Source organism: Serinus canaria, chromosome 5 (genome assembly GCF_022539315.1).
Source record: "Serinus canaria isolate serCan28SL12 chromosome 5, serCan2020, whole genome shotgun sequence".
Taxonomy (NCBI): Eukaryota; Metazoa; Chordata; class Aves; order Passeriformes; family Fringillidae; genus Serinus; species Serinus canaria.
The window spans coordinates 40,292,560-40,301,272 of record NC_066319.1 but is presented as its reverse complement, the minus strand read 5'-3'; positions in this window follow the sequence as shown (position 1 = coordinate 40,301,272).

Sequence of the window (8,713 nt, the reverse complement as noted above, 5' to 3'; positions counted from 1 at the left end):
GGCCTCTGCTTATGGCACTCAGAATCTCAGAGAGAACAACACAGGGAAGCAGAACAAAAATAAACTCTCCAAAATCTGTAGTTCCCCAATGGCTCAAAGAGGTCTTGGAAGAAGGTTTAGCTGATAAAATCCTTAGAGGGTGGTTGGAGGGGTGAGGCCAAATGGTTAATGTAGGATAAAAACTGCAAACCCCTTAATTCTCTTAGTGTTTGGCTTAACTTTGCCTTGACACTGAAGAGATGGTGGTAAGTAAGGATGAGCTTGTATTAGAAATAGGATTCTCTCTTTCTGCCCAGCATTGCCTGTGCCAGTTCCAGTATCACAGGGCATCAGTGCTACAAAATTCTCTATCAGTTTCTGCTGGTAGAGGTTTGGAACTTCCTCACTTCTCAATTAGTGTAATCAAAGCCAAGACCCTGGCAGCTTTCCCAAGAGCTTTCTTCTCCCTGTGAAACACAGAATACTGAAAACTAGTCAGAAAAAGTGGAGCCAGACTGCAGTAAGCATTGGATTTCACTGGTGGTATAATAAGGAAGCTGCCTGTAGTGTCAGCCTCTCTAAAGGAGACATACAGACAAGTTAAAGTGGTAATATGCATAATGTCTGTCATCCAGATATTTCAGAGCATATAATAAGCTGTGATTAAATCATTAAACTAAGAACTTCAAAAGGGTCTGGCTGTGTAGACTGAGGATCTGAATGCAAGAAATCTCCAGTCTTCTTTCTGCCTTGGTACCTGGTTTGCCACTGCTATAAGCTAGTCATTTCACACGGATCTTTAATTTTCCCATCAGTACCACCAGGTGTTAATAATACTTAAGCAGAGCAGCGCCTCTTATAGAGTTGTTTTGAAGGAAATGGAGACTTAGCGAAGGAGCCTTTGTGTGAATTTGCGTGCCAGTCTAAATTCTTCAGGAGCAAAGTGGAGGAAGCATGTTCAGCATGAGATCTTAGAAAGCATGAAGGTCTACAAGTACCAGGGGAAAGGCAATGTTAGAAACAGGAGCTCTGCAGTTTTCAGGGACTCTAAATTAGGCTGTGGAACCTAGGAAGAGTTAGGTTTGCAGTTTGAACTGAGACACATGCAGTGCTTATGATCCAGCCATAGTGCCTGATGGACCTCTGCTTTTATTACTTGTCTCAACTTCACAACACTAAGTAAATAGATGAGAATAGAATGTCTATGTCCTGACACTCTATCTCTTGCCACGAGTACTTAGACCAGCCACCAAAAGTGTGAAGACTATGTCCTGAAGTTTCCCTAGTTTGATTAGGACCATTATTTTGTTTATGAGCTTTAATTTTTCCCTAGAAATCAAACAGTTTCTCTCTTTATGGCTACGCATACATTTTATGTGTCTCTCTTAAACCAAATATAAGCAACCTTGTGAGAAGTGCTCAGGAGCTGGTTTGGAGCAGGGTGGAGGAAAAGAGGAAGCTTGCAAGTCACATCCTCCTGACTGCCTTCCTCTTCATTGATGTGTGCAGTCACACTGCCCAAAAGAGCCATTTGAGGAGGTTTGAGAATGTATGGAGCAAGTGCTCCATTTCACTTACGATGAAGATAAACAAGGGCGTCAACTGAAGCAGAGCTTCTGAGACGTTGTGTGTAGTTCAGTGGCAGGCAGTAGCGACTGCTGCTTAGGAGATGGATTTATTAAGATTATTAGTAAGTGTTATTTGGAGGTGACTGAAATCGCTGGGTGGACTCCAGAGGATTAGCTTTCCAAAGATAGCAAATGCAAAACAAAAAAAAGCACAACCCCAAACAAGCAAGTCACCAGTACCAGTTGTGTTTATTTAATAAAGTCTCTGCACAGGATTAGCTCAGGAGCACTTGCTTGTTTTTGTGACTGGAGATATGGGGGATGGGAAGGAGGAACCATCTTAGCATGTAATTCTTCAAGTAAAAGCAAAGCTGCAGCAGAGCATCTGTCCTGGTTCACAGAGTAGGTGACAACACGCTGTGAGCAGGGCAGGCAGAGGAGGAATCACCTCTTCCTGGATTGCACCGGATTTAGGCAGCCTAGTGTGCAGCAACTCTGATACAGAAATAACCTGTGTGAAGGAGGCTCTGCTCAGGAACTGTCATGTCCCTGTACAAAGGGCACGAGAGCTTTAGGCAGGGCATCATGCTGATCTGAGCCCAAGAAGTAGCCTGTGGGAGAGACAGCAGCAATCAAAATAGTCATTTTCTATAGTGAGACTGTAAGAGGCCTCAAAGTGCTTGTAGACATGAATTCACCAAACATCACTCCCACAAGCCTATCTCTCTGGAATGGAGGTTGGTGTTGCTCATCCCAGATGTCAAATTGGAGTCAGAGAGAGCTGTCCACGCTCCCACAGAGATCAGGCCAGATGGGAACACAGGGAGAGCAGCAAGAAAGGAAGATAAAATTAGGGTAAAAAAATCCATCCTTCAGAAAATACAGATGGGGGAAGGGGCTTGGGGACCAATTTAGCCCATGTTTTTATGTTGCTAATGTTGCTAGACAAGTCCCTCCAAAATTATGATAGTTGGTGGTGTGGAACAAATGAGTCAATTCCGCAGTGAAGCCTGGCTGTCCTGCTTCAGTACTGTCGCCCAAAAGCAGAGACACATGGGAGCTCCCTGCTGTCCCTTCAGCCTTCCCAGCACTGAACTACCAGAAGCATGATCACCCAAAGCAGAAGTACGCTGTTGCTTTTTTGTAATTCATCTAGGCCCCAGTGGGATGTGGCAGGAGAGACTGAGGGATTCTCTGTTCAAGCCAATGTACTGGAAAGGTGACCAGTGCCCTTGCAATTTCCAGGGAAATTGCTTGTTTCCTTTCAGAAGCTGCTTACTTGTTTCCTAAATCCACAGGGGTGCACTGGCTCCTCTTCCCTCCTTCAGAGAAGTCCCTTATGCAAAGGTAGGCCTGGTTTGCTATTGCCTGTGCTTCTCAAGACTTTCCTAGATACCACGGCAACAGCAGCAGAACTGGATTTTGTAAACCTTTAATTTTATACAGTCAGAGTAGAATGAGACCTATGAATACAATCATCAATTTCATTATTCAAAGGTGGGGGTTGGGGCTGGGAGGATGGGGATGGGGATGGGGATGGGGATGGGGATGGGGATGGGGATGGGGATGGGGATGGGGATGGGGATGGGGATGGAGATGGGGATGGGGATGGGGATGGGGAGGGGGCAATGCACTACTTAATGTTCTTGGCATAAGCTATCACAAGTGGAAATAGGAGGAGGGAAAAGCTGCAGTTCACTGAAGTGGAAGAAAAAGGGTGGGAACCCAGTGATGTGGTTTTATACTGAGGGGACAAAATTGTCTGGTAACCTGTGTACTTAATCCCATGCTGCAATTGAAGGATATGTCAGCAGTAACTAAGATAGAAGCACATCGCAAGGTATAGAGCCCTGGCTCCAAACTACCCAGCTTTTACACAGTGCTAAAACTTCAGTGCTAAAACTTGTGTTACTGAAATCATTCATTTCTGCTTCAGAGAAGGTAGAGAGTGTTGGACTAGGAGGCAGAGGAAGAAGGAAGAAAAAGGAATAAAGAGGGAAAAGGGGAAACAGAAACAGACTGTAGCATTTCAGGATCATGTTTTCATCTCTTTCTATTTGGCTTCACATTTTTTTATAGAAAACATAATTTTCACTTGAGAAGCTGATGGGTGAAGAAATTATTTTCTCTCATAGATAAAATAAAAGTACCCCCACTAAAATAAAAAGGGCAGGATTTTCCTTTTCCATGAGTTCTTCATACATTGGAGAAACATCCTCATTCTCAGGAAAGGAAAGAAAAGCTAACATTTATTTGGAAAATACTTTGCAGTAGGAATACAAGATAGTACAGGCCTAGTCCACTCTAACTCTTGATTTACAAAGAAGTCCAAAGAGCTTTTTGCTTTCACACTGTGAAGCTGGTCAAGAGGTGCAGGTTGCAGTGTGGTGCTGGTAAATAAATGGGGCTCTAGTGTAGGCCCTAGATTGCTGGAGGGTCTCACTTCTCCAGACAGAGAGAAGTGCTGTGGCACATTTTACTGCCAGGCTCTGTGAACCCATCCATGACAAAGGGTCTTTGTGCCTGTGACTGATTTGCAATATCTAAAAAAATATTAAACCCCTTTAGTAAGACTCATTTGCTTGCCCTAATTTACACCAGAGAACCCAGAACATTATGACTGGTGACACCAAGGGTGGTTTAAGATCACCTATGTCCTTGAACTTCATACATACATAGAGTACAGCAAGAATAAGGATCTGTCTCTTTCTCTTATAAATACCCACTTTTATGGGACTGTGGCCATGAGTCCAATTTAACATTATGAAGTAATTTTCTGTGACAATTGGGGTCCCAACTTCATCACTCTCATCACTCTCATCTTTCTCTTTACTTGATATATTTTAGTGTTTGGTATTATGCCTAATATGGAGAGATTCCAGTGAATTAGATGAGGCATTTAATAAAGGTGAGGTCTGGACAGTGAGAAGTTTTTTATCCCTGAAAAGTCTTCCAGTGATTGTTGGAATATTCTGTTTTAAAATCAGTTTGGCTTAGAAGGGCCACATTTGTATGATTTGTCCTCAATAGAAATTACAGCCTCTCAGTATTTCTACATTGTGGAATGATTATTTTTTTGAGTTATTCATTATAGTCGTCTGAACCTTCCAGGAGTCCAAGAGTTCTTTATGAGCCATATAAAAGGATGCAGACTCACTAGCAGAGCAGAGAAATTCCCAGGAGGAGAGAAATTTGTAACTAAACTGAGATGGACAGAAAGAGATGGGAAAAGTAAAATTCAGAAAGCCTGGAATAAAAGCAAATTCTTTCACAGCCTAACAATGATCTAGACTCCTGCAACTCAGGAACAGAGCAGGCTATACTGAGGATGTTTAGGAAAAAACCCACAGGACTAACCTGCAAAGATTTGTTTTATATCTGGTTTGGCAGCCAGAGAAAGATGGAAGGTTTGTTTTCTAAGGCTTTCTCAAAACAGTGACCATGAAAAAACATGCCTGTTATCCTCAGAGGACCTACTCATCTTTCTGACATGCACAATACTCTCCAAAAGAAGAATAATTTCTTTAAAGTGCAATAAACCGGGCCTACAGGTCAAAGTGAAAACCAGCAAACCTGGTATTTCACTTTGAGAATTCACAAACAAAAGAATTTAAAGAAAATGCGACAGAAGTTGTACATACTGTAAATGCCCAAGTCTCTTAATAAACACTTTTGGGATTCCCAGACTGCTAAAGAAAATATTGCATAGCAAAGCCCTTTCTCACAAAGAGACAATTAGATAAATGCCACCTGCTGATTGCAAAACTGGCTGAAACTTACAGGGATCCATGCACCTTACAGGCTCCAGCTTATTTTCCTACCTGGAAACAAAGTCCGGTAGAGCTGCATATTAAATGGAATGTGACAGAGACAAAGCTAGCTAAATAATGGAAACATATTTGTGAATATTTGTTCAGTGAAAATATTGCCAAAATTCTCAATAGTATTGATAATGAATTATTTAATCACCTGCAGACGAAACTCCAACACAATCCTTCTCTGTACTGTTCTGCCAACAAGTCTTATGCATTCACAGCACTCCCTTTGCAGTGACTGCAAAAAGGTGCTCTGCTTGCCAGTCTCCAGGAGAGGATTTGACTCTGCTGCTATCAGCTTAATCAAAGTTACACACTACTGACGGAGCTACTCAGTCAGGGGTGGGCTGGATGGACAGTCAGGCCTATGGGCAGAGCTGGGCTTGTGGGTATGCTCAGGACAGGGGTACACCAGGGCTATGCCCAAACAGAAGCCTCACGTACAAATACAAGGTGCATATGAGACACCTGTTTAGTGCGTGGTTGTGTTTCTCCCTCCACATAGGTTTGTGTGCTTTAAAAGTGTGCATGGGCTCATGCAGCTGTGGGACAAATACATGCTCATGGCCACTGTGCATTGGGGTAGATGTGCCTATGGGCTGTCCTGCCTGTGACCTTTGGGGCACTGATCTCCATGAACAGTCTGGGGTAAAGGGAAATCCGTAGGACTTTGTTTTCTGCCTCCTCCTCTACATTGTCTCTCACTTTCCAGTAAGCTTTTCTCCAAATAGTTCCTTACACAGCCGGGATATGGGATGGCCCTCGTGCATGGCTGTTCAGAACTGCATGCTGCTGCATGGAGGGCTGCAGGTGTCTCTCCTCTCTCATGAGCCCAAGGATGCCTCTGCCTCTTCCTGTGTCATCTGCAGTTCACCAGCAGCAGTTTCTCCCTTTGGCCTGTGGAGTTTTGCCTGGGCTTATGCCCAGATCTGTTGTTCAAGCAAAGGGCAGAGGAAACACTCATTGAGGAAGTCTTGCATGTTTCAGGCTGTTTTAGACATGTTTGTTCCAGACGGCCCAGTTTGTTGATCTCACTTGTTTTTAACTCATGCAAGGCACAGAATTCGGGTCAGCTCCTCACTCTCCCCTCTGTCCTGCCCTGCTGGAGTACATGCTATTTCCAGATGAGGTCACACATTCCCCCCTTTCCTTGTCCTACCACTCTCGAGCCTGTTCTTTCCATTAGGGTTTAATGAGAGGCCCACTAGCCGCGGCAATCCCAGCCCTCCAGTCACTGCTTCAGCCAAGGTCAAGCCCAGGGCAAGAATTGTCCACAAATGCAGACACCACAGTGAACGGAAGGAAAGAACAATAAGAACCATTTACTTCCCAATGCACTTAAGCGCTTGAGAGAAACTGCCCCCCAGATTGCTGAGTCAGCAGCGGCTGACAAATTAGTCAACAGGATGACTGGGCCTCAGCTCCTGGCAATTAGCATGGACAAAGCTTTGTGTGTGCCTGTGTGTTTTCCTATTAGCTGCGGCTTGCACGCCTGTGAAGGGAGGAGGGACTGGGGAAGGAAATGGCTTGCTTTGACTTCACAAACACATGGAATTTGTGTTCCCAAGGTTGCACAGCATTCATTTGGCTTCCTGTTTCAGCATCCTTGCAGGCTGTGGCCATTAAGAATAAAGTATGCTGAGAGCCTCTTAAGAAGGAGGTGCATCAACACAGCTGGAGGAAGGGCGAGCCCTGAATTGTAGTAGCAGAGGCACTACAGATTGGGAGGGGTTCAGTTGAACCCATCAGTGTGGCTAACAAAACCGGTACTGTAAGTGTCAAGGAGTGTTGGCAAGGGTGGGGCAGAAGAGTTTACTGTTGGGAACGGCATTGATAGTATATTCAGTATGGGAGTAAGAAAAGTGTGACAGATCCAGAGTGAGAGGCTTTGGCAGAGTTCAGGGTGATGAAATTATAGAGACAGAGGGGGATAAGGACTGGACTAAAAGAGGATTCTGTAGGTCAGGAGTTCAGTGTCTTGTCAAAGCGATTTGGGAAGTCAGGGGCTAAAAGGTGGAGCTGCAGGTCAGGATTAAGCTGAATGTAGGAGCTGAGTTCTGTCACCATTTGGCAGAGGTCACTGCCTCCAAAGCAGGCTGCAGCGGTCATGGCCCATGCTGTGAACAATGAAATTTCCTGGATTCAGCTCTAGTGGAACGACAAACACACTTTGTTGTTAAAATCCTCTGCATCTCGTCTTGTCTTTCCATCTCTGAGGCCAGGTCACCAGTGCTCTCAGACAGGGTGTGAGTTGCAAGTCCTCAAGGACCCAAGATGAAAGGTCAAGTACATCTGGTTCTTTAGCCTCACCTTCACCCACTGCATATCCATGTCCCTGGTAAGTCAGACCCTACCATATTATCATCCTCATTTACAATGAGCTGGTCAGAGTGATTTAGCCAAAGTTCAGTGGTGACCCCAGCTGTGAAAGGCCTTGCTGTGACCTGTGAAGGTTTAATGGGCTTTGTTCTGGGTGCTCTGAGACCCATCTCTTTGCTTACAGGCTTTCACAAACGCTGAGCTCAACTGAGAGCTGCAGAAGCATTCAGGCTATCATTCCTCCTATATGTGAGAATGGGGGTGAGACACAATGTCTTTGTATTCCGCGAAGCACTACATGCTCCTTTGCTAAGCATAACTGGAATCCCTGGACTTCAAATCCTGCTGCTGAGAGCCTAGCAACAAGTGAATGTATCTACGTAAGCTTTTAAGGAAGGACTAGGTTAGTGGAGGTGAAAGTAGGTCAGAATGTTTTATTTCCTGAGTTTGCTGGATTTCTTTCTAGGAACTGTAATGCTCTGCCTCTGTAAGTCACCTTTGTTTCAAAAGACTATCAGCGCCATATCCATTTGCACACAAAGGTGTGTGCCACACTAAACCTGTGCTTCCTGCAGTGCAGCTGACACTCAGCAGCTTGCTGTTCCTATGGTGACCTCTCTGTCTTTGACCCCTGTGATTTTCTTGGCTGTAGGCTGATTTGGGGCAGATTTTTACTGATCTCTTAATTGCTGAACAGTGTTTTCTGAAAATACTAGCTGGCATCTATCTGTATTATTAGGTGTCTAAATAGCTTTTGAATCTGGGTGTCTCTTCCTCGTGCTTTGATTCTTCATGCCTTTAAAAGGTCTAACTGTATTTTGGGCTTGGGTCAGGGTTGTACATCTACACATAAATGTGGCTGTGGAGGAGCTGTGGCCATCTAGGTGCTCCTGTTCTGCTCTCAAGGGATGTAGCTGGGACCTTCCTTCTGCTCATCCTGTCATGGCAATGGTTACACAGCACTTCTGTTATGCTGCTGTGCCTGAGCTTCAAAACTTTAACCTATGAATTTTCTTATCCTGTCAGCCAGGA